This window comes from Taudactylus pleione, unplaced genomic scaffold (genome assembly GCF_031769625.1).
Source record: "Taudactylus pleione unplaced genomic scaffold, aTauple2 ptg000041l, whole genome shotgun sequence".
Lineage (NCBI taxonomy): Eukaryota > Metazoa > Chordata > Amphibia > Anura > Myobatrachidae > Taudactylus > Taudactylus pleione.
The window spans coordinates 78,778,796-78,806,630 of NW_028284443.1; the positions used below are offsets into that span (position 1 = coordinate 78,778,796).

Genomic DNA, 27,835 nt, shown 5'->3' on the forward strand with positions numbered 1-27,835 from the left:
AAGGCATGCATAATTAACAGGCAGCGTCACAGTACACGTCACATGCTTGTTTTTTACACTGAAGTCCTCGCAGTGCTTGCGGTAGGGTAAGGCAACCACAAGCGATGCATTCGCATCCGATGGTGCTCGATGTACCAATGTTTTAAAACACTTCCTGGAGATGACTTGCGCTAGTGGATGTCTCTATATACGCTATACGCTAGTGGGTGGTTGCATACACAGAGCGATCGCTCGCACCGCCAAAGTGGGTGTGCTTATGCCGTGGCGAGCGAGCACTTCCCATGGCGTCACTTTGAAACATTTGCATACGCTGGATGCGAGCGGCTGTGAATCAGGTTCATAATGCCCACAGTAGTAGTGCCTTTTATACAATGCCCACAACAGTAGTGCCCCCAGTAGTGGTGCCCCTTATGCAGTGCCCCCAGTAGTGGTAGTGCCCCAAGTAGTAGTAGTGCCCCTTATGCAGTACCCCTAGTATTGGCAGTAACCACAGAGGTTGTGCCCCTTATGCAGAGCCCACAGTAGCGGTGCCCTTTAGCAGTGCCCCCCACAGCATTGCCCCCATGAGTGGTGCCCCTTATGCAGTGCCCCCATTAGTAGTGCCCTCAATAGTCATGCCCCCAGTAGTAATGTCCCCTGTGGAAGTGAACCAGTAGTGATGCACCCTGTAGTAGTGCCCCCAGCAGTAATGCCCCCAGTAGTAGTGCCCCATAAGTAACAATTCCCCCTGTAGCAGTGCCCCCAGAAGTAATAATGCCCCCTGTAGCAGTGCCCCGTGTAGTAGTGCCCCCTGTAGTGAAGCTGCTTACACGAAAAAAAAAAACAATACTTACCTTAAGCCCCGCTCCCATCCGGCCGCTCCTCGGAACTATGGGTGAGATGTCATGACATCTCTCCCAGAGTGCACTGCACACTGCGGCTGGCACTGCGGGGAGGGAGCCGGGTGCCCGCTTGTGAAAAAATGTTAGTGCACGCCCGGCAAATGGAGCCTCCCTGCAGCTCTGGGGTTAGGTGAGCCAGAGGAGGCGGAATTGGTCATGTTTCCTATTTTGGCCCACTTTAACCTCTGGAGGGTGTGGGGGCCTGGGACGACCGCCCCTGTCGCCCCTCCACCCCCCCGCCCTGTTAATCCAGCCCTGCCCTGGGCAGAACTTTGACCCCGGGAGCCTGTGCTGGGCCTTCCACTGGATGGATTTGGATGAAAACTTCACAGAGGGGTGGCAATTGCTTTGGGATGGCTAATGGAGTGGTTGGGGTCCCGGTCGGACCTCACGGCAGAATGCCTTATGCAGAACTTTGACCCAGGGAGCCTGTTCTGGGCCTTCCACTGGATGGATTTGGACGACATCACATAATAAAGCTTAATAACTTGAAGATTTAAACCCAGGCAACGCTGGGTACTTCAGCTAGTGATAAAATACAATAAAGACACACAAATCAGTGCTGGCATTTTAAAATAATGTTACATTTTATTGACCAATTCATAATTAAATTGGTGGCGGCATTAAAGAACAGGCATATCCAGCACAATCAACCACACAAACCAGATATTGATGTTCAACTCTCCCAATAACATAACCCACCCATTCAGGTAGTGTAGGTATTGAAAATAAAACTCATCCCCTCCAAACAATTCTATAGGACAAGAAAATCCACTTCCAGAATACAAAATCTTAAAGGGAAAATGTCATCAGAACTTTAAGGTTTAAAGGGGCATTACACAGAAAAACAGCTTGTGGTTTATCCTTCTTCATGTTATTCTAAAACCTTCAGTCCCATTTAGCAGTGACTGCCTGAGCAATTTCAGTGGCTGATACATTTAAGGAAAGGAGGTGCAGCAGATGGAGATCACTTGATCTCTCTCCTGTCCCCAATTCAGTGGCATAAATTTGTCCCAGATGCCCGAAGGCAAGTTATAACTTGATGCCCCCCATCCCCTAAATTCTAAATGCTGATCCAAAGGACAATTCTACCCACAAACAGAACTGCAGATCCCTAATCGTTATGTTATGCATCCCTAGTTTAAATAGTGTTTTTAATTTTACCACCCTGGTGTTCAAGAAAGAAGAGGTGTCTTGGGAAAGGACACTGCATACTGAAACCTGATATCAATCTTGTAGTGGATCTGTCCTAAAGGGGGACATGGAAGATTATTATGCAATAGGTAGCTAGCACTGACTTTTCTACTTATTAGAAAGTTAGATGAGGTGGCAGTGCGTAGCCTCTCTGGCACCTTTCTTATATCAGCAGCCATGTTTTTAAATTAAGACCAAACAAAAAAACAGGGGTTTTAAATCCCTATACAAAATCGCAGGAAAAGCATAATTTTAGCTAAATCGGACAATATGATATTCTCTTCACCCCTTGTTTTGTTCAATAAAAGATCGATTGTTAAATGACTCATATTATAATTTCTGTACGTATGCTCAAGGCAAAAACAGATGACCCAAAGAAAGCACATTGATGCTTGCAACTTGAAACTTGATCCAGTAACAATTCTAGGACCTTCTTCTACATGCCCTCAAAATTCCCATATCATATATATATTGAATAGTGACCATTACTCACTGTGGGGTTTATGTATCAAGCAGTAAAAAGCGGGGAGGAGTGGACCAGTGGAGAGTTTAGCCATAGCAACCAGTAGCATTTATCAAGTAGAATTTATCAAGTACAGTCTATAATATAATAGGTATAAGCTGATTGGTTGCTATGGGGACGCACTCCCAAATAGGGGGCATGGTTGATCAGGAGGAGTGTGTTCTTGGGGGAGTGCCCTGCACTTATGGAGGTGCTGGGCTTCCCCAAGCTCTCCCCTCGCGGTGAATAGATGCAGTGCACGGTGTCTATTCACTGGGCGGTGACTGCAACATTTCCCACCCGCGGGACATTAGGGCCTGCGGGTGGGGAAGGCTCAGGGCAGGGTGTTTTAGAGGTACACCGCTAAAAGGGCAGGGCGTATTTTGCCTTTTTAAAAATCGGGCAGGGCACGGCGCCCCAATAAAACTGCCTAGTGAGACCACTAGTATTGCCCCCATTATTAAAAAAAAGTTATGTAGCGCCCCCACCATAAAGAGGAAGAGCTTAGTAGTGCCCATATAAATAAAATAATAACCATTGACTCTTGTATTGTGTAATAAATATGTCTTTCTTAATCGAAAAAATGTTGCCTTCATCATTTTTAAAATCAATGTTGTCTAATTATTAAATACCTAAAATGTTATTGTGCATGGAATGGAGCGCTGACGAGGGGCAATCTACTGGTGAAACGTGCAAATTATGTGCCCAGATGTGGATTGAAATGAATATTCCAACAAACAGAAAATGATGCATCCATTCTTACAGGGACTTCACACCGTCGAGCAACATAAATGCCGCATTTTGCTACAGGTTTGTTTATATGTCGCTTCACTCATCTTTGACTTCATTGAAAATTTTGAATAACTGCACCTGTAGATTACATTATTGCAGTTTAGTAGGATTTCAGTCTCAATTTAAATAAAAATCCACCAGTAAATGTCTTTTGTGCCCCAATCTTAGGTATTAATATGCCTTTATAGGTATTCTAAGTAATAGGTGGATATTGCATTTAATAATCACAGAAGTTGCAAATGGCTACAAACTATTAAAGTGAAGGCCACATATGTCCCCTAATACAGCTGTATGTCATGACTGCTTTAGACAGTTGTGATTTGGACAAGTGTCTGATAATTTCACAGCATTGCAGACAAGCTGGCCGGGACTCACCACCATGGCATCCCTGCAGGGGCTTTTCACATACGAGGGTTGTTCAAAAAGTAATGCCTAAATGCTCATAACTCTGAAATAATACGCAACATTTATTTGAAACTTTGTCACTTTGTACTTTAATATGTCTGCTAACTATATATGTAGCTTTGTTTAGGTAGTCCAAGAAATACATGGAATCCAAGATGAAATAAAGAGCCGTCATTGAATTTCTGGAAAAAAAAGGCTGCAGTGCTACAGAAATCCTCAGAAGACTGAAAAAAAGTGTATGGTAAGCGTACAATTGACTATAGCAATGTCAGAAGGTGGATGAAGCATTTTCAATCAGGAGAATCGTCCGTGTGCGACAAACCTCGTGGTGGCAGACCATCAACTGCAGTGACAGCAGAGAACCGACACAAAGTCAATGCCATGATTCAGAAAGACCATTGTGTGACCATCAGAGATACCACTGATGAACTGGAATGTAGCCATGGCACTGTAGAACACTAATCAATGATTTGGGATATCGTAAAGTGTGTGCTAAATGGGTTCCAAAGCAATTACCCAGGGATCATAAGGCCCATAGGGTGGAAGTGTGCAATGACCTTTTGACCAACTTTGAAGCCAACCCTGAGATGGTTTTAGGAAAATGTCATTACAGGAGATGAGACCTGGGTATTCCTTTATGACCCAGAAACAAAGGCATAAATCAAAGCAATGGAAACACCCAAGTTCACCTAGGCCAAAAAAGTTGAAATCACAGCGATACGGAAATAAAGTCATTGCCACAAAACCAATCAATCAACAGTGACTGATACATTATTACACTTAAGAAGCTGAAAGAAGCCATCCTCAAAAAAAGGTCAACAATTCGACTGTCAAATGTCATCTTACACCACGACAATGTCAGACCTCACACTTCGATGGCAACATCTGCGGCAATTCCAAAATGGGGTGGGCAATAATGCCACATCCACTGTACAGTCCTGGTTTGGCCCCTTCTGACTTTCATCTGTTTGGCCCTCTCAAATACCGTCTCCGTGGTCAACATTTTGAAGACATAAAGGTTTTCAAAAACGCCATATGTTCCTGGGTCAAACACCAACCACTGCAATTTTTCCAAAGTAGATTCACAGCTTGGGTTGAGAGGTGGAGAAAATGTTTGAGGGCAGATGGTGAATTTTTTGAGTAGAGTCATTCTGTTACTAAGAATTCAAAGTATTTTACTGCAAGTTTTCAAATCCGTATCTATAATAAAATTTGAGTTGTGAGCATTTAGGCATTACTTTTTGAACAACCCTCGTATTTCTAACTTGTATTACATTATAATCAAATTAGGATGTTTGCTCTCTTCTTTTAGAACTATGGAAAACTGTACCTGCATTTATCCAGTGTTATCTTAAAACTACATTGTGTATTTTAATTTTGATTATTGAGATTGCAAGGGGAGAGTGTCACAGAACATGAATCTACATTGCTTGAAATTAATAATAATACTACATGGGTTTTTCTATGTGAACTGGGTGAAGAACACTGATGAGGATCAAAGTGATTGGGATTCCTTATCCACCAAGAGCCATCTCCAATAGAAAGGCCTCGAAGTTTAGTATAGGTTTGTTTTGAGTAGAGAACTGTCCTTCTTGAATGTATGTAACAATGTATGTGAGAGGACAAAGCTAATTTGATATAGTTTGGCAGATTTTTCCAAAGTGGTGCTTGTTAGTTGCTCTGGTATCTTTGATTATTTACTAAATGGGGGGTCTATATATTTTTTTTTTTGGTCAGATAGGGTTCTACTGACCTACTGTATTAAAGTGATGACTGTAGTCTGGTATTTCTGGCAAATCTACTCTATGCAAAGAATGGGGATGCCATTTATTACCAACTAAGGACAGTGAAAGCAAATAATCTGTAGATCAAAAAAAACCTATCATTTATTTGTAACTAGCAACCTGCCCAGGAGCAATTTTGTAATTACAGCGAGGTCCAAAAACAAGTCAGAAATCGGATGAAACGCGTTGAGCCATGCCCCTTAGGTTTGTAAACCATTGGAATAGACTTACTATTATACTTGCCTAAGGAGATCTAGCAAGGACATTTTCATTATATATCTAGTCCTTACAACATAGGACTTTTTAAGTTACTGGCATTGTAGTATTTAATTAAACATGCTGTATGATTATTACACGTGTCCAGTACCATTTATACTAACACTGCAGACCAGCACATAATACTAACTTCCACCACCACCTCTGTGAGCACCAGGACTGAGGAAACCAGCAGGAACGCACCACAGCATTGGGTAAGTACACAGTTCCTTACCCTATCCTGCACTATAGTGTTTTCTATAAGTTCCTGATACTGTGCCATAATTGTTTTTGAGGTGGAGAGGAGAGTGAAGAGGTTTGCTGCAGCATCAGCCAGTGTATAAGAACATCCACCCTACAGATATTACATTGTTGGATAACCATAAGACATTAATGTTGGGACTGTATACGGACTTGATTTTAAGAACACCCTACCTACAGTTTTAAAGTCTGGACTGTATTTTGGACTAATAGAAACAAGATTTATACATGAATTATACCCACCTCACTTAGTAGTCATATTAGGCCAATGTGACCACGTTAGGATATAGATTAAGGATTTTAGAATAGTGCCCCAGAGTGCACCACATTCCTTTGCCTATTTCTATTTTAATTAAATGACACCACTAAGTGTTGTAGCGCTGTACAGGGAAAAACTACAGTAAAACAACCAATTCCTTCTAAAATGTACAAATCAACTTTACAAGGAGATAAATTAAACAGTGAAAAATATAATAAAATGAGTGACTTATAAAACAATATCACTTAATGACCCAGTGCACTGAGAAGAGAAAAGATCACAGACATTGGCTGAGTGGGAGCTCACTGATGACAGGCATAGCGGGAAAAGTTGTGGAAGATCACAAATGATCCAGGGGACAATCCAAATCCTGATGAAGTGGAAAGAGCCATGGAAACAATTGGCCTAGCTGTGAAATAGCACGTGTATTCCAGTATTCCATAATTCATGGGACATGTGGATAGCCCTGCAGGCAGTGTATGAAGAAAAAAGTCTGATGCAAAGAAAAAACCTGAGACATACACTATATGGTACCAAAGAGTGCATGCAGAGACATGCCTGTATCTCATCAACTGACCTCTGTAGGCCTCCAGGTGGATGATGAGGTAAATCCAATGGTGATGCTACAAAATCTGATACCTGAATTCGATTTCTTAGCAGTGACTTTGGAGTCCTGTGCTAGCAAGTTATCAACAGAGATTGTAAGGCCCAAGCTGCTGCAGTTTGAAGAATGCAAACTGATTATGACAAATGCTGAGAGCTGTACTTTGCTCACAAAGGACACTAATCCCAAAAGGCCTAAGTACAAGTTTTGATATATCACAAAATAGGACATAAGGCCTCTGAATGCAGATTGAGAAACTCAACTTGAACACAGAAGAACCATGATAAAAGAAACCAGACATCTTTCACAAGAAAGATTGCTGGTACATGGACTCGGGAGCCACAAGGCCCTTCAGCTGCAATCGAGAATTGTTTATATCATTGAGCATGTGTGCCCACATATCAGGCAGGGGATCAGAGACAAAGACAAAGGGCCTGATTCAGAGCCGCTCGCTAGATGCGATTGCTCGCACGATGTGTATGCAAATTGCGTAGGCAGTGCTACCGCACAACAATGCATTAGCACGCCCAGTATTTCTTAGAGTGTGATCACATAGTGAATGCAGACACCCACCAACCCGTTTTAAGATGCCCACTTGTGCACGTCATGTCCAGGAAGTGTATGCAACCATCGGTACATCGGATGCTATCACAGCGCTTGAGGTTGTCTATACCCTATCGTAAGCACTGCGAGCACTTCAGTGTAAAAACAAGCCAGGTGACGTGTACTATGATGCTGTGTTATAATTATGCACACCTCTAAAACACCGTTGAGATGCTCAGGCGCGCCTGCGTTTGCACCTCCACTCCCCCATTTTTAATGGCCAGCCCCTGTTACCACCTACAAACGTCTTCCCCTGTCACTCACCCTGCTGCCCTGTCTAAGTACAGCGAGCGGGTGCATTGTGAACTTTCGCTAAGGTATGCACATGCGCATTGCGATGCATGCGTGCAATGCATACACACTGCAAACCATCGATAGCAGCGAGAGTATGCATCTTAGCGAGCAGGTCTGAATCAGGCCCAAAGTCCTTACAGCCACAAGACTCGGGACAACCACGGTATGCATGAGAATTAAAGGGGAAACCGTTGCAACAGACATCCAGGATGTGTTATTTGTACCAGATTTGGGAACCAACCTGATCGCCATAAGTGTTCTAGAAGACAAAGTATTCAAGGTCAAGTTTGCAGAGGGCAGGTGTGTTGTACAAAACAAAAAAGAGACTGTAATTGCAATAGCAACCCAGTGCCAGCAACTGTACCTCCTAGACATGGAGAAGTTATGTGCAATGATTGTCAGATTTATTGTGCTTGCGTAGATTTATTGTACAGGCGCTAGGACCAGGCCAGCCAGACCAGCAACAGCGGCAGACCAACTCATGCAAGAGGGTAGGAGCCGCTGCTGGTACATGGAACATTACAAATAAATGGCTTATAAAATCCAGAGAAGTAGTGTTCCATGAAAACAGTGCCACCTAATGTGAAGCTGAAACGAGATGAGACCCTCAGCACAAGCCTATTATTTTGGATATGCTGGCAACTGAAATCGTGTCCGATTTTGAGACGGCTAATCTGTATATCCAATCACAGAGCAGGAGTTCTGTGAGAAGTAAGAAAGGAAAACTCCTAGGAGATATTATGAGGAGTTTACAAACATCACTTTCATTGACCTGCAAAATATCTTATAGGCAAAGTCAAGCAACGACTGGGAGAATTAAAATTTAGCAATACTATAGATAAAAAGCTGTCATCATTGGATGATAACGATACATGGACTTTTATTGACAAGCCGAGCCATTATAAGACAGTCCAAAACAAGTGGGTTTGTTATAAAATGTTAAATAGAGACAGAACTACAGATGTGTCCTCATACATCTAGCCTCCTTGCACGCTAAACAGCCCTTCTAGTTGCGCCATGCCTGTAGCGTGACTCGGTAGCGCCGAGCGTCTTTGTGCGACTTTTTACCTTCAAATGCAAACAATTAGCACAAGCAGCTTCTGCTGATTACAATGACATGCAGCATGCTTATATTCTTTGAGCGAATGCGGGTATAACTGCATGTGAAACGCTATGTTACAGTGTCAGCGGTTGTAACACTGTAACATAGCGTTTTGCATGCAGATACACCCCCAGTCGCACATAGAACATAGGCATGCTGTATATCATTGTAATCAGCAGAAGCTGATTGTGATAAATATTCGCAGCGCTGTGCAAATTTGATGCATTTGAAGGTAACAAGTCACACGAAAAGACGTGCAGCGCTACCAAGTTACACAAAGCTCCCACATTATGTGTAACGCATGGAGGATAGATGTATGGGGACACATCTGTATTGCCCATTATAAACACCATCTTGTCACTAAAGGATATACACAACAATCCAGGATTTACTATGGGGAAATCTTTTCACCTGTTTCCAGGTACAGTACATTATGTTTAGTCATTGCCATATCTACCATGCATAATTTAATTTGTGTACTAGCAGGTGCAGCTGTCAGCTGGGCAAGCAGAAAGCAACTCACTGTTTCCCTATCCACCACGGAGGTGAAGTATATAGCAATTACGGAAGCAGTAAAGTAACCATTATGATTAATAGAGACTTTGTGCGAGTTGTCTTCTTTGCCTAGATGAAATTATCAGAAGTGCATGTGACAACAAGGGTGCGATTAACTTGTATTCTATTACCAAGTCTCATAGACGATCCAAGCACATTGCCATTTGACACTGCAACCGTGAATCAGTGTAACCTATGTAACAAGCAAAGATAATGCCGCTGATATGGTAACAAAGCGACTGATGTGACAAATACTAAATGTGTTCCTGAGAAAATGTGCACTGGAATATATTTAAATATTGATATATTTCACTGTTATCGTTTAATTGATTTACTCCATGTTTTTGGTTACAGGAGCACTATACCGAGAAATGTCTAGCAAAGGTGTAATATTTGGGTGTAACCGAAGACCGTCCTGAGCGAAAGGGGACATTGGAGAGGGGAACTCTGTTTCCTCCCAGGTAATGACACACTGCCTGTGTGACGTCACCATGACGTTTTTGAGCATGCGCAATCTCTGTTCATGTCACAGTGTTGTATACGGACGTACAGCACACAGCTCCCATTATTGCTGTTAATAATACACCATTATAATGGCTAAGGATATCTGTGTGGACTAACATCCATTTCACATCCCGCTGACACCTGTAGCAACCACATAGGTTCTACCAATAGGAGCAACATGATTCAATTCAGACACTCATGTGTAAATTTAATAGCGATGTAATGTGACTTCCAGGCATCGGCAAGTTCCCAGTTCGATGTTTAAATTTAGCAATCATTTAAAAGGCAAAACCAACCTGGTTTAGCCTTTGAAATCATTGCCACTTCAAACCATCGGCCAGACTCACTGGGAGCTGGCCACTGTCTGCAAGATGCAGGCTGTTACATTTACCCTTAAGAATTCCAGAGGTGTGTGTTCAAATGCAGGGCTGCCAAGAGAAATCCTGGGCCCCGGTACAGCCACTTCCCGGGTCCCCCCTGGAGGAGGTGTGGCAAATGTATGTTAGGGGCAGGGCTGTACCTCTTTGGGGGGGTGTCTAGCAGGTTAGAAGCACCCACCCACAGGAGCATGGCATAGCTCCCAGCGGCTGGGACAAAAGTATTAGGATGACGGGACAATTCCATAAAAGAAGCATTTTTAGCTGGATGTATTTAGATGTTATAATGAAACGCACATAAATGAAAGTGCAACAACTTTACTTTTTACATTTCTCCTGTAACTAACATAAATAAATAAAATGCAATTTTTGTTATAGAGGTAGATTAACTTAACATAACAAAAGGTAATTTTAAAACTAAAAACATAAATATCAAAAGTCTCTGGTTGCTGTATTGTAGTGGCTGTATATACAGGTTGAGTCTCCCATATCCAAATATTCCGAAATACGGAATATTCCGAAATACGGAATATTTTCAGCATGACTGAGATAATGAAACTTTGATTTTTGATGGTTTAATGTACATAGACTTTGTCTAAGGCACAAATTATTAAAAATATTGTATATAATAACCTTAAGGCTGTGTGTATAAGGTGTATATGAAGCATAAATGAATTTCATGTCTGTACACAAACTTTTTTTGATGCACAAAATTATAAAAAATATTGTATAAAATGACCTGCAGGCTATGTGTATAAGGTGTATATAACACATAAATGCATTCTGTGTGTATATTTGGGTCCCATTCCCAAGACATTTCATTATAATATGCAAATATTCCAAAATACGGAATATTCCGATATCCAAAATACCCCTGGTCCCAAGCATTTTGGATATGGGAGACTCAACCTGTATATATATACACACACACACACACACACAGTAGAATGTTGACACTCCAGATTATAAACAAGGTCTCATTGCAGCGTTACTGGATTTCAAAGTTTCATTGCTTTATTATGCCTTTGTCAGGAACAGCATTACTAATGTAATCTGGAGTGTAACAATCCCACTGTATCTATTTCAGCAGGGTAATGTCTAAATCCCCTTCACCAAGAGGACCCTGACGTCATCGTCCAGTGTCATTCCCTACCATCCAAGTGGGCATAGAGGGGGAATATAACCTTGGGGCGAGGGGACAACTTTCTTCTTTAGGTAGCCTTAATGGGCACGGAACTGCACTTCCACCCTCACTGACGTCCCTAGCATGAAGGGGAAATAAGCTCTGCCATTTCAGTAGCAGCAGCTTTACAGAAATCAGCGAGTGCCGGACCTTGAATACTGTATATCTATCTATATCTGTATATATGTACAATATATTATAATATATAGACACATGTATATATGTATTTAAACACACATATATATATATATATATATATATATATATATATATAGACAGGTATATCTGGCTAAACATGTATGTGACATATATATATATATATATATATATATGTCACATACATGTTTAGCCAGATATATATATATATATATATATATATATATATATAGTACATATGATATATGTAATATGCTAATATACACTAATTGTGGTTGATGCAATTTTATAAATTATATAGAATTTATAGTTTTATTTTTATTTATATATTTTTTTTCAACTTTCAGCAGCAGTTAAAGCATTGCACCACTTTGTGATATACAGTAGACATCAAACTCAAAGTAGTCAGTGGTACGCTTGGCTCTTCCCTTCCCTCACAGACTTATTCTCACTCACTGTGGCTGACTCTACACAAAGAAGGCACCCAGACTGCCTTCCTGTAAGCCCGCCGCTCGAAGCCCGGAGCCTGGAAGTGGTGCCTGGCCTGCTGATGAGTAATAGATGTCATCATCTCGCGAGGCTTTCTCTCACTCATCAGCAGGCACCACATTAGCTCCGCAGCGGCGAGGCTGCAGCACAGCCTGCAACAAGTGAATGAGTGACAGGGATGAATGTAACACACACACATACACAGACAGTGCGGTCAGTGACCCAAAGCCCACGCCCCCCCACCCGCGAACTGGTGCCCGCCATGGTTTAAAGATGAGTTGGGGATAAAAAAAAGATAAGCAAAATGGTGGTGTGCTGCGGGCGCCCCGGGCCCCCTCCAACGCCCGGGCCCGGGTAATCTGTACCCGCTCCCCCCCCCCCTCTCGGCGCCCCTGTTCAACTGAATAGCCAACCCATAGGAAATTGTCACTTTCTGATAGTAAGCATGTTCTGGCTGTGTTTAACTTTATTTAGTTAGATATTTGCAATGAATTAAAAGCATCAAAATAACTACAAGACAATGCAACATAAAACTCAAAGAAACATCTATAAAGCACTTTATATTGTATACAGTATGTGGTTTATGCACATTTCCAAGCATATGTATATGATGCTTTATTCTTTATTGAGTATATACCACCTACACACATTGAGCAGATATATAGGGACTGATTTAAAGTTGTATGCAATTTCATTCTCCAGATGGGTCTTGCTATTTTTTACACTGCGCATGTTTCACAGCCAAGAATACGCAACTTTGAACAACTACAAGTGATGACGGCTAAGTGGATGGACAGGGGCAGTGTTGTCACATACGTGCAGCCAACTCTTAATGCAGCATTTATTTCTGAGCACCCAGTGTGTCTAAATATGCATCTGACTTGTGTGCAATGCAGAATCAGCCCCACATACTGTATATTCAGGAGAAGAGCCTAATAACCAGGAATCAGACATAATTGAGCTATTTCATGTCTAATGCAAATAAGCCAGAGTTATATTCACAAGGTACTGGTTCATAGGGAACAATTAGCATAAGACAGGGACTGGCTGACAAATTTTTACTTGCAAAGCAAGTACAGCCGTGGCCAAAAGTTTTGAGAATGACACAAGTATTTTTTTTTTCACAAAGTCTGCTGATTCAGTGTTTTTAGACCTTTTTGTCAGATGTTACTATGGTATACTGAAGTAAAATTACAAGCATTTCATAAGTGTCAAAGGTTTTTATTGACAATTACATTAAGTTTATGCAAAGAGTCAATATTTGCAATCTTGACCCTTCTTTTTCAAGACCTCTGCAATTCGCCCTGGCATGCTGTCAATCAACTTCTGGGCCACATACTGACCGATGGCCGCCCATTCTTGCCTAATCAATGCTTGGACTTTGTCAGAATTTGTGGGTTTTTGTTTGTCCGCCCACCTCTCGAGGATTGACCACAAGTTCTCAATGGGATTAAGGTCTGGGGAGTTTACAGCCCATGGACCCAAAATTTTGTTCCCTGAGCCACTTAGTTATCACTTTTGCCTTATGGCAAGGTCCTCCATCACGCTGGATAAGGCATTGTTCGTCAACAAACTGTTCTTGGATAGTTGGGAGAAGTTGCTCTTGGAGGATGTTTTGGTACCATTCTTTATCCATGGCAGTGTTTTTAGGCAAAATTGTGAATGACACAAGCGCTACCTCTTTAACCAAAAAAGTTCATGATAGATGATGATAAAGATGGTAGAATTACGTATGTAACTATGTCTGGTACATTGAAAACAATCATAGGGTGTACACTATTTATTGACATGGAACATATAAGTATAAAACACAATACATATGACACATAAAAACTTCAGCTTGGTAACTCTGATGTAAATAACTATGTCACCAAGAAATCACAGATGCATGACATATATAATACATATAAGTCCAATCCCGGTGTTTATAATATAAGGTGGCTGCTTTACCAGAATTATGCAGGTCATGGGCATAGGTGTAAAAAATTGCGGAGAGGTAGTCCAGGTCCCTCAAATCCACAGGTCCATTGATTCTCCACAATCCTGGTGCTGCAGTGGTTCTAACTCCCTCCTGCCAACGCGTTTCGGTACTCCGTGTACCTTTATCAAGGCCTGGAGGTGTAGATGATTGGGCTCTCTTAAATACCCTTTTGATGATGACTTCCGGTTATCGCGGACCGGAAGTGGTCGTCCGTTTCTAATTGCAGTCCCTCTAAAACATTCTGTATATCCTCCCAGCTTGAAAGCAGCATGTAGACATGTTCTTGTTTATTCCGAAGATTCCCTTTATTTATTTTCTATGAACGCTTGTTTATAGCGTAAAACCGGAAGTTCGAGTCGTCAAACCGGAAGTGACGTCATCGAGGGTTACGGAAAAACATGTCCCAGGAAATATGTAGCGTGAAATTAGTTCCACATCATAATAGGCTGGGACAGCAGCTCGCTTGTGTATATAGAGAAATCCACTTTTTATTAATCCAACATTCAAGGAATATAGTCAACGCTTCGGCCCCAGAGGGTCTTTGTCAAGACAAATTCATGGGAGACATCTGTTCAGCATGCAATCAGAGAGCATGCTCTATGTAGCATTGCCTCTGTATCTATGTGAAATGGAGAATTTTGTTATTTACTTTGTGACAGGGTCAGCAGAATTCCAGATGAGGTAAATGTGGAATGTCCAGATCTCCCAGCTGGTTTGACGACTCGAACTTCCGGTTTGACGCTATAAACAAGCGTTCATAGAAAATAAATAAAGGGAATCTTCGGAATAAACAAGAACATGTCTACATGCTGCTTTCAAGCTGGGAGGATATACAGAATGTTTTAGAGGGACTGCAATTAGAAACGGACGACCACTTCCGGTCCGTGATAACCGGAAGTCATCATCAAAAGGGGTATTTAAGAGAGCCCAATCATCTACACCTCCAGGCCTTGATAAAGGTACACGGAGTACCGAAACGCGTTGGCAAGAGGGAGTTAGAACCACTGCAGCACCAGGATTGTGGAGAATCAATGGACCTGTGGATTTGAGGGACCCGGACTACCTCTCCGCAATTTTTTACACCTATGCCCATGACCTGCATAATTCTGGTAAAGCAGCCACCTTATATTATAAGCACCGGGATTGGACTTATATGTATTACATATGTCATGCATCTGTGATTTCTTGGTGACATAGTTATTTACATCAGAGTTACCAAGCTGAAGTTTTTATGTGTCATATGTATTGTGTTTTATACTTATATGTTCCATGTCAATAAATAGTGTACACCCTATGATTGTTTTCAATGTACCAGACATAGTTACATAAGTAATTCTACCATCTTTATCATCATCTATCATGAACTTTTTTGGTTAAAGAGGTAGCGCTTGTGCCAGTTTTTCAATCAATTTTTTAGTTTAAAGTTTATTAGTCCTTGGGGGGACTGAGATCTGACTGTTAGCTGCTCACTTTCAGGTGTAGCGCTGTATAAGAATTCTGTATAAGAATTCCCGTTTTTCTTGCTACTGTATCAAAATTGTGAATGAGCCCACTCCGTTGGCTAAGAAGCTACCCCACACATGAATGATCTCAGGATGCTTTATTGTTGGCTTGACACAGGAGGAAGACTTTTGGAGGATGGTATAAAGAAGGTGTGCGCTACTATCAGTCCTTTGTCTCCATGGGCAGGAAACTCCCCAGACCTTAATCCCATTGAGAACTTGTGGTCAATCCTCAAGAGGTGGGTGGACAAACAAAAACCCACAAATTCTGACAAACTCCAAGCATTGATTTGGCAAGAATGGGCGGCCATCGGTCAGTATGTGGCCCAGAAGTTGATTGACAGCATGCAGAGGTCTTGAAAAAGATGGGTCAACACCGCAAATATTGACTCTTTGCATAAACTTAATGTAATTGTCAATAAAAGCCTTTGACACTTATGAAATGCTTGTAATTTTACTTCTGTATACCATAGTAACATCTGACAAAAAGGTCTAAAAACACTGAAGCAGCAAACTTTGTGAAAACCAATACTTGTGTCATTCTCAAAACTTTTGGCCACGGCTGTACACGGTACTCTGTCATCAGCTGTGGCCCATAGTTAGTTTTATCTGTAAAGCAAAGAGACTGATTAATCGAACGACAATGGGTTTTTCTTATTTAAAAAACAGGTATTACTGCCAGTGAAAGAGCTTGATTCCACTTTACCCAATATCTTACTGGGGTTATTGCCCCCATTTGATACTTCCCAATTGCCCCGATTAAGGAGGACAGTCTTGAACTAAAAGCTCGGTCCTTTCTTCTCCGCTTTATCCCGATCTAGTTGCAAGATTGGGAAGCATGTTCCATTCAGCGTTGCGGTAAACGGACACATGCAGCATTCAAATTATGTTTTTAGGGCAGAAAAACCTTGACAACAGGCAGTCTAGCCATTGGAAACTCTAGTAACACTACCATGACATGTGAATACAACTATGATGCAAGGTCATGTCTCCTTTTGTGCAGTGCCAAAGTTGTACTGATTCCCCAACAGTATGGGAAGTATGTCTTTAGAAGAGCCCATTTATGAAGTATTTAGTTAGTACGCTCTGCATAAATTGCATTACCGGAACAGCTGCAAAACAACAAAAGCTTTATTATTAAAAAAAAAAATAAATGTGAATACTTATTAAAATTGTTGGGGTTTTGTGCTTATTTGTTTTATAAAATTATATGTGTGCCGGCTTCTGTATCTGAATGATGGGTGATCTGGTAACAGTATATTAACTATGGGCTTTGCTTGGGGACACTATTCTTGGCGGTGCCAAAACAATACACTGAAAAAATTAAATAACCGGAAAAGAATGGAGGTGATTCTATTATAAAAACAAAAATAGAATTTTCAAATAAACTGCATTTTAATACTCAGACTCCGGAAATGTAACTAATTATAAACCGAATTTTAAATTCAGTCACAGTACTACAAGATATATCACAGAATCAAATATAGTACAACACTCCCTAAATACTCCCCACCCTTGCAACATTTACTAACAACTACCCTTAATAAAGAATCACAATTCCATCCATCCTTTATCTAAGCTCTAAAATGCATATGAATAGAAACACTAATATCCAAATATTCCCTATGCTCCAAATTCCCAATTAATTTACCAACCCCTTTAACAGTCCCTAAACATTTACTACTAAAACTTTAATACCAGTCACCCTACTCATCTCCTTTTCATGGGCAACTTCTCACACAATAAGGGGTATATTTACTAAAAGTTGATTTTGCTTGATTTAAAATCCATGAAAATCAATGGAAAAAAAAAAAATCGCTCAATATCGTTGTTTGTTTCTGGGGCTAAATCACACATTTACTAACAGACAATATGTATTTTGTCTCTTAAGTATTAGTAAATGTGTAATTTAGCCCCAGAAACACAGCGTGTTGACAGATTTTCATCGATATTAAATTGATCAAGAATTATTAAAGTAATATTAAGTAATAATTGACTTATACTTTAAACATCTTAAACTAACAAACAGTCCTGACAATTTATGGCCAATCTTATGTTGGTGCACTTTTTAGAACAATTGAACACAGGTCTTCAAGTAAATGAGTATATCACAGTACCATCCTAAAAATGTCTCACTGTTTTACACTTGCTGTCAATTAAGATACTCGTGCAGCCTAAAATGTCTTTTTGTTCATGCTTTTAACTATTTTCGGAATGTTTACTTCATTACTGTCTCTCAGTTGTGTCTATAGGGTGACCCACACCTCTAACAAATACACTGTTGGTTCTTTGTGTATCCCCAGTAGAGTGTTTACTTCTCTGCTGTATCACAGTTAGGACTAGCGAGTGCACACACCAGTAACATTTGCACTGCTGTGTCTTCGCGTATTCCAAGCAGAGTGTTTACTTTAGTCAGTATCTCTCCATTGTGGTTATAGTTGGACATACACTACTAGACGTATGGTACAGGGTTGAGTCTCCCATATCCAAATATTCAGAAATACAGAATATTCTCAGAATACAATTTTTTTTGCATGATTGAGATAGTGAAATCTTTGCTTTTTAATGGTTAAATGTACACAAACTTTGTTTAAGGCACAAAATGATTAAAAATATTATATACAATGACCTTCAGGCTTTGTGTATAAGGTGTATACAGTGTTCTCCCCAGAATTTTTTTCCAGCAGGGTGGCATCCAAAAGTAGCCGTGTGGGGGCCTTCGCAATTCTGTGTGCCGGTAAAAGGGGTATCTCTCTTACCAATCCAGTCCGACAGGTCACAGGCTGCTTCCTCACTGGCTCTCAATTACAAGTGTCCATTATACAGTGCCCCCCGTAGTTTGCCCCCTGTAGTTTAACTTTGCCCTTATGCATTGCCCTTTGGCTGAAGTAGTGCCCCTATGTAGTGCCCCCAGACTGGTCCCTTATGTAGTGCCCCCAGGCTTAAATAGTGCCCCTAGACTGGCCCCTTATGCAGTGCCCCCAGGTTTAATAGTGTCCCTTATGCAGTGCCTCCAGACTGGCCCCTTATGCAGTACCCCCAGGTTTAATAGTGTCCCCAGACTGGTGCTGCCCCAGTCCCAGCCCAACACTTACCTTTATTTGCTGGCCGCTCCCGCTGCCTCGAGCTGACTGGATCTAACTAGATACAGCAGGCGCGCAGGGCAGGCTCCTCACGTCGCGGGTGACGTCATGACGTCACCCACGCAGTGCATGACTGGGAACGCTGGCCTCTGAAGCGATCGGAGGCTTCTTCAGCCTCCGGCCACTTCAGAGGCCAGCATTCCACAGCGGGGTCGGCGGGTAAAAAAATCCCGGGTGGCAGGCTGTTTCTGCCGGGCGATGCGCCCGCAGAAAACAGCCTGGGGAGAACACTGTGTATAAGAAACAAATAAATTTCATGTATGTACACAAACTTGTTTGAGCCACAAAATTACTCAAAATATTGTGTAGAATTACCTGCAGGCTGTGTGTATAAGGTGTATATAAAACATAAATGCATTCTGTGTTTAGATTTGGGTCCCATTCCCAAGATATCTCATTATGGTATGCAAATATTCCAAAATACGGAAAATTCCGATATCCAAAATATCCCATGTCCCAAGCATTTTGGATATGGGAGACTCAACCTGTACTATTAGCTGATGTACCTGGTGATGTAGACCTTAGATAGTTACTGTTTCCATTTTCATCTCACCACTCCAGTAAAGCATTAATCCTTCACCTCTATAAGAATGCATCCCCTCCATTGCTAGTACTATTGTATTGTGGTTTTTGCAACTACTCAGATAGGTGCTAAAAAATGGTGCTACTACCTCAGTACTGGTGAGTCAAAGGCTAGATCGTTCTAACGGGTTCCGGACTATAGATAGACAGTAATTAGTTAGACAATGTCTAATAATAAAAATAATAATTTTATATAGCACTTTTCTCCTAAAGGACTCAGAGTGCTTTACATTTGCCTTTACAGTACAAAACACAAAATAAGCTTAAACAAGGGACATTAGTGAAATGCTTGGGTGAAGAGGTAAGTCTTGAGTCTGTTTTTTAAGGATTCTAGAGTGGAGGACTCTCAAACTGTGCAGGGAAGTGAGTTCCATAAGGTTGGAGCCCCAAAACTGAAAGCTCGACCCCCAGACGAATTCCGGGAGATTCTAGGTACTGTTAAAAACCCTTCATCAAAGGATTGAGTACTCGTGTGGGACGGTAGATAGACACCAGATGTTAGACAGTCAATAGTTAGACAAGGATAAAAGTTTGACACAGACAAAAGTCAGACACACTAAAGTTAGACATGTAAAAAGTTCAACAGGTACAAAGGTTGACAGGGTCAAAAGTTCAACATGAAAATGATCGATGCAAAAATGGTCGACACATTTTTTTCATTATTTTTTTTTATGATTAGGTTTAGTGTTAGGCACTTACTGGAGGGTTAGGCACTTACCGCCATGGTTAGGGTTAGGCACTTACCCAGACAGTTAGGCACCAGGAGGGAGGGCTAGGGTTAGGCACCATGGGGAGGGTTAGGGTGAAGATTAGGGCTAAAACACAAAAATTGGCGACATTTTTTTTTCTTCTTTTTTTTAAGATTAGGGTTAGGTTTAGGCACTTACTGGCTGGTTAGGGTTAGGCACTTACTGGACGGTTAGGGTTAGATACTTACCCCCTCGGTTAGGCACCCCAGGAAGGAAGGTTAGGCACCAAGGGGAAGGTTAGGGTGAAAAATAGGGCTAAAAAACTAAAATGAATTGTCGACCATTTTTGTGTTGACCATTTTCATGTCGAACTTTTGACTCTGACGACCTTTTGTACCTGTCAAACTTTTTACATGTCTAACTTTAGTGTGTCTGACTTTTATCTGTGTCGAACTATTATCCTTGTCTATCTATTAACTGTCTAACATCTAGTGTCTATCTAGACACTGTCTAACTAATCACTGTCTATCTCTTATACCACACACTTTCTAACCTGTGTCTCTCTGCTTCTCTGATGTCAAATTGTAGTGCACACGAGACTCTCTCTGACTCTCTCACGAGAGATCGCTGCTGACCATCTTCCAACAGCTGCCACTCTACTACAGTACTCACAGGGACTCCCTGAAGCAATAACTGCCCCCTCATCGGATGATGACTCTGGCTGAATTGCAGTGGTGCAAGTATTTATTTTTTCAGTTTCTGGTCTGTGCCGTGGATGTGGGAGTGGCCACACATCGCAGGGGTATGTTCGCTTGACACTCCCCCATTTCTCATCACTCTGTGGAACTGCTGGGATGCCCCCAGTCACCCCCGGCCCAGATTCTGTCATGCGCAGACGGTATTGTGGTAGTGGGTACGGTGTACAACAGCTCCTCCTGAGCTCGCACAACCATAAATGTCTGTCAGCTGTGGTATGATGTTGACATTCATTAAGTTTACAGTGATGAAATGATATAATGCATTGTATAATTATTCATTACTATCGGCATAAGTTTTATCTAAAAGGTATTACACTATGTATTTTTCTTTTTATCTTTTGTCCTGAGTGTCTTCAATAAAAGAAGAATCTGCAATTATACCTCTTCTTGCCATAATTATTATGGCTGCAAGAAAGGCTATACTTCAGTGGATTAGTAAATCTCCACATTTTCTTCCAACAGTTAAACATTTACTCCTTAAACTGTTGTATTTTGATAGACAAGCGACATTCCCGGATGTTGAAAAGGGGGTAATCTGCAAAAACCTTAATCCCCAGACCCAAACCCAGATATTACGAATGGTTGACTCCACCAATTGGTATTTATTGCAACAGCTCTCATAACCACTTTGGCTATTTGTCTTATAGTTTACCACAAGTTTGTGTCTGTAATGTAACTAATTTATTATTCTTTTGTTGTTGGGGCGGTTATTTATTCGCTTTTACTGTTTCCTTCCTGAGACACAGAATGGAGATAATAAAATGTATTTTCCCCATGTCCCTTCCTCACCACCTATCTGCTATAAATGTTTCTTTTAGTAATACTTACCTACTCTTGGAAAAGCATTTCAGGGAGATTGTGAAAGCAAAACCTATGAGTGCGGCGGTAAAGTGGGCGTGTACTGCTACATCTGAGAGGCGTGTCATAAAATGTACTTACATCCAAATGTAAATGCGCCCAAAAGCATTTAGTAATATCTATTTGTTGATGAAAACACACTAATACTTTTCAGAAAATACATGTAGCCATAGGGATAATTGTACCTTTTAACCAACGTAGGGAAATGATACTAATGATCACATTTGAATGTACAGTATATATATCAGGTTTTTTTATATAACAGCTTAATAATGGGGGTAAGGTGCAATCAGGGAGGTTGGCAGACTCTTCAGGGAAACAGGGAGATTACTACTATTTCAGGGAGTCTCCCTGACAATCATTGAGGGTTGGCAAGTATGCTTTTAGTTTGTTCTTTTAGTATGTAGCGCTTTATTTGAATTGGATCTATAGTTTTATACCAAATGTATTTAGAGCTGGAACTTGACCTGGAATACTACTTAACATCAGACTTTTCTACACATTCATTTATGATATGGTACTTCTGCATGTGTTCTTTGTTATGTTATATTTGATTTGCTGATCTACTGCCTCATATACTTGTATAAGATAATATACATGGTCTTTATCCATTGACTCAATTTTGTAAGTTCTGTTAATTGTAATGAAAGAACTGGCCTTGTAACTTTATAATTTCCAATTCATTGTGCATTTATTGTTTGTAAAATTCAATAAACAGATTTGAAAAAAATAAAATAAAATAATTTGATTAATTTGGCTGTTTGCTGACTCCTGGAACTATGCAAGTCTAAATCAGTCCTTAAGTGTGCATGGTATCGATGGGAGGGTTCTGAGAAGTGTAGACATTTTTATTAGTTTTTATGCAGTATTGGTTGATTCAGGTGTGTTCCTGACAACCAAAATATTTTCTAAACCTACCTAACGGTAAGAATTCTATGGGCCTGATTTAGGGCAAGACGTATTAATAATCAAATTTGCAGGTATGTAATTTTTTACAGTGGCTTCAGTCACACCCCAAAGCCCTACTCAATGCGCCAGGACCAGTGCAAATGTGCATCTTATTTCCATAAATAAATAGAACAACTAGGGGCGACAGAACTACATTGCTAGAGTGGGGTGTGCGACATTTGTACATCTATGTGTAAAGGAGTCTGAATCTCTGTAAAAATGACTCCAATGCGTGTAGCCAGCGCTTTTCCTCACGCCAAGTTCTGTTGCGCTTCAACTGCAACTTTGTACATGTGTAAAACCAATTCATGTGCAGTCAAAGTCTAAGCTTACCGTCTCTAGTACACCATGAACGGCTTTTCACTAGGTCTGCTATGCAACTAAGGCACAAAATCGTAAGAAAAATATGCTTCGCTACTCATCTCAGAGCGTCTTAGTTGCACAGGCATCTCAAGCCATATGGCATGAAGACGCCCAGTGTATGAGGACACATCTGTAAAATGTGAACATTAACGTACGTAGCTGTCCCGGCAAGGACTGTCCCGGGAGTAGAGCAGAGCAGAGAGAGCAGATGTTCATGACCCGGGGGTTGAAATGCGAATGTGCGACCATCCGCTTGCATGCATAAGGGATCCCTCCTCGTGGATTTCTGTGAAAAGCCCAACCTTTTCTAAAGCCAAAGCCATATATTGATAGCAGGCCCAAGTGCTGAAACTATATGCTTTTTCGGAGGTTGATGCATGCTGGCCCAATGCAATCCATAAAATCCCATCTGCTGCGGACCGCTTTAATACATATGGGGAACCATATGTATTGCGGAAAATCTCTGAAAATGGCAGTTTTCTGAGTTTTCATCAAATTTTTCCTATTGATACATCCCGGAGTTATTGCCCATAGCAACCAATCAGATTCTAGCTAGTATCTTCTAGAGGGTGCTAGATAAATGATAAGTAGAATCTGATTGGTTGCTATGGGCAACAACTCCACTTATAAAAACCAGCACTTTAGTAAATATACCCCTTAGAGTGAGATGTAGTCACTATCCCGGCGGTCGGGATGGCAGGGCTCAGAATACCAGCACTGGATTCCCGACAGCAGTCAGAATCCTGGCACAAGAATCCCGTCCCACCGGTAAGTATTAGGGTTATGGGGAGGGTTAAGTTTAGGGTTAGGTTAGACACTAGGGAGAGGTTTAGGGTTATGCTGCGGTGGGGGAAGGGTTAGGGTTAGGCTGCGGTGGGGGGAGGGTTAGGCTACTTACCTTCAGGCATTGAGATTCTTACTGTCGGGATGCCGCTGTCAGTATTATGACTGCTGGCATCCCGACTGCCGGGATCCCGTACCCAACACATTAGAGGTGAATGGAAAGATATCCAGTTTGCATGCTTGGGTTTCCACATTTGTATTTTCAGTTGCAAATGTTCTAAATATTTTCAACCTTATGTCTACTGTATGGATGCCTCCAGAGCAAACATTCAACAAACATCACCAAAGATCTGAACCTAGTCTAGGTAGCCTAGGTGCAAAATGTACGTCAGTTAGTTAATGATCCACCAAGTAATGTAGCTCCAAATAAGACTTTCTTAAAAGGGCATTCTTAACTTGCTTCGGCACCTCGTTACTATACGACACATACACGCTAACGCTAACACATTCTACCTAACTAGTACCTTCAAGAGCAAAGGCCTCTTCTCAGATTTTTCCCATTATTCTCCAACTAAATTAAATTATTCTGGATAACGTAATTTATGTTAAAGATGATTTTCAAAATCAACTATTAAATTCAGCCGAAGTTAAGATATATTGTAAAATGAGTGGAGAAAATGGTAAAAGGCTAATGTGTCCTGGATTGTATGGTCATGTTGGGATATGTGTATACTTGAGACCTAAATTAGTACATACTGTAGTCTATAGATCCAATGATCGGCTGACTATTAGATTTGTCCAGTTGGCTTCTAACCTCAACACAATTGGCTGACAAATGATTAATATTAACTGGGTTACCTGCAATTTAGCTTTGGACTGTCCATCAGCAAATCTAAGGTCACCCCTTAACCCACCCTTTAATGCAGGGGTTTCCATATTTGTCCTGAGTTCACTCCATAAATGCACATTTTGGGGGGATTGCAGAGGTAAAAATATAAAACTAACTCAGTGATTGAACAATTCTGACAATTGAGAGGATAAGGTCTGGGAAGGTCAGATTTATTTCAGTAATCTCTTTTTATTTCTATAAGACATAATGATACAGGAGTACAGGACATGCTGCATTCAGAGTAAGACTAAGGGAAATCATAATTAGTACAGTAACAACTTTTATTCTGGAACTTTGGGAAGAAAGTGACAGAAATTACAAAAACTACAAACCCTGCTAGGGACATCATTTTCTTTTACTTTATAGGGAGAAACCTAGAACTCCAGTTCTGGATTAGTAAGAATGATCATACTGATCCAGATCATTTTACAACCGGACGATGCAGCAATATTCAGCTCATGCTGTTTTGGAATGACACAAACTAATCACATGATAAATATCATTTATTTCAGATACCAACATTTATTTAGTTATTTTTGTACATAATTGGGTCAACCATATGTTTTAGAACTAGCCATCACACATACTGAAGTAAGACGCTGAAACTAAAAGGCAATGACAAAAAACATGACCTTATTATAACATAATTCGTTATCTATATTAAAACCAATTCATGAAAGGGGACACATAAATGTTATATCGCAGATGTTACCACTGACCTATGAAGGATGCAGCCTCATTTTCCTATGCAGTCTTGGGTAGCAGCACCAGGATAGGATAACAGGGGGACCCTTTGTCCTGATTACCACATCGCAGAGTTCATAACTCACCCTTCATACACCAATGTCTTTACTATTCCCTGTAATCCTCTGCAGCAAAGCCCCTACCTGCATATCGCATCACTCGGAAACATACCTTCCAGCCAAAAGCCTGCTATCCAAAGAGGAATTGAATCAGCTTTTTTTTTTTTTTTCCAGAACGCTGCTGCAGTCCCTCCCTTCTGCACTTCTTGCCCCTAACTCTCCAAGCATCAAAATGAATAAAGATACTCCGGATTATCAAATAGCTTTCCCATGCCAAGTCCTGTCATCCCCCCTTTGCTGTATTTACCCAACTGGTTGGGGGGCACTACATATTATTCTACACCTTTACCAACACCTTCCACCTTTTCCCCCTTTGACCAATGAAAAAGTAATTGTGTCATTTTATATCATTGCTAGTTCCCACACTTTTTTTTATATCTGCTCCTCCCCTATCTAAAAAGAATTCATTGGCAGGGCTTAACCGCATATGACACCCACCACCACAATCCACACTAAAATATACAATGAGTCACTTGGTTACAAATCTATACCAGCATCTTTACTGTACCCAGGTGAAAATGCATTACACCACTCTATGTTGATATAAATGTGCACCTGACTTCTCAGTGCAAGACAGAATAGGGGATTTAATGCATGACCATCAATAGAGAATTTACACTAATCAATTACAGTATAGCTATGTGCAGAATGTCCTACACATAAAATAATTCAAATATTTGTACATTCTGTTTAGAGATTGGCAAAATAATTTGTCTGTTTTAGGAGTACGATGTGATACATGATATATGTACATACAGTCAAACACTGGACTGCATGTCATTGGATGATTTATCCTCTACTGTAAATTACCATATCACACCTTAGTGTGTAGATTGTATCATAGTTCCTCAATGTGGCTTCAAAATACTGCTAAAGAAAGCTGCAGACATGAACAAGGTTGTGGTTTTCCCTGAACAAATGCATGCATCCTAAACAATTATACATTTGTATGCCGGTTACAGGATAATTACATAGTACATATGGATCCATCCCACAATAAATCTCCGTAGGACTAACCAGCATTTATACAGCACCACATATCACCACATACAGTGCTAGCATATACACACCACACACTGCTACCCAGACATTTCCAAGGTCCTAGCATAGAAAACCCCATATTATGCAGCAGCACACAGTTGCATGCAGTACATCAGGCTGTCAAATAAATGAGAACACAGCATAAAACAACCTACAATTCAAGTAATCTGCACTATGATTTTAATCCTCAAGGGTCGCGGTCAAGATTTAACCCTTCCGCCCTGCAACATAAATTAAACAACTTCCAAGCTAGAAGGGTTAAACAGCTGTATTAAGGAGAGGATGGAGGGTATTAAAATCTAGGACATAAACAAATTGCTCACCTTATCCACTGGATTTATGAGCTGCAGTCTTCTTTAAGCGTCTGCATAGTTATTGCTTCAAGAACATGGCAAATCTTGAAATAACATTCCGGGTTTGTGTTTGTTTGTTTTTTTAATAAAAAATAAATAAATAAATATAGATATTTATTTATCTCTGTCCGCTGTGGAAATATCTTCAATAGACTTCGTATTCTTGTTGAAAAAAAAAAAAAAGTCTATTTGCTGCATGTACTAAGTATTTGCTTTCTAGATCTGAGTCATGCCTTCAGAATATAGAGAGGATCCATCTAAAATACACGTATTGGTTGTAGGTATGGATCATCTGGATGTCGGATGGGGGGAGGGGATGGGGACTGAATATTGCAGCTTGCTAAAGTCTAGGTTCTGTAAAGTCATTTGTGCAAGAAGAATATGACTGAAGGGGACCTGTCTGGAGCAGGGGGTGGGAGCTTCTCATTTTGTATGCAATCAAAATACAGGGATGGAGGGGTGTTCATAAAAAAACAAAAATAGAATTTCTGGGTAATTTCTTTAATCTTTCATGGGAGGAGATGGTCAGTAGGTCTTCTCTCTCAGCAGGGGGTTCAGTTACTAAGGATGCATGCAAACTGCAGTGATGTGAGAGGCATCCACAGCCCTGAAAAGATCAGTTAGGTGCCTTGGTCTATCCTGAGATCCCCATTGTCTTTCCTCTACATAGCTTTTCAGGAGCACTCTCATTTGAGTGGCCAAGAATTCACAATTCCCCTCTTCCCCCCCTCCCTTTCTTTTCTTCTTCATCAGTGTGATGTCAGAGGGAGCTCTCTTAAAGAGACAGCTGGATGTTTCCCCCCCTGTACTAATCTATGCCTCTGCATTGAGGCTTACTGGTCACACCTGACACCCATGAGGACTGCAGTGGAAAGCTGCACT

At 40.9% G+C, this 27,835-nt stretch overlaps 1 protein-coding gene across 1 annotated transcript in view; it reads right to left on the bottom strand.

Annotated features, from left to right (window-relative positions):
* The window catches only part of CACNG7 (calcium voltage-gated channel auxiliary subunit gamma 7), a 156,721-nt gene extending 129,483 nt beyond the window's left edge, over window positions 1–27,238 (bottom strand). Inside the window, exon 1 of the mRNA XM_088459485.1 lies at window positions 26,924–27,238. The gene's annotated coding sequence lies outside the window, so the exon portion shown is untranslated. The remainder of the gene's footprint in view (window positions 1–26,923) is intronic.
* Between the last annotated feature and the right edge of the window lie 597 nt (window positions 27,239–27,835).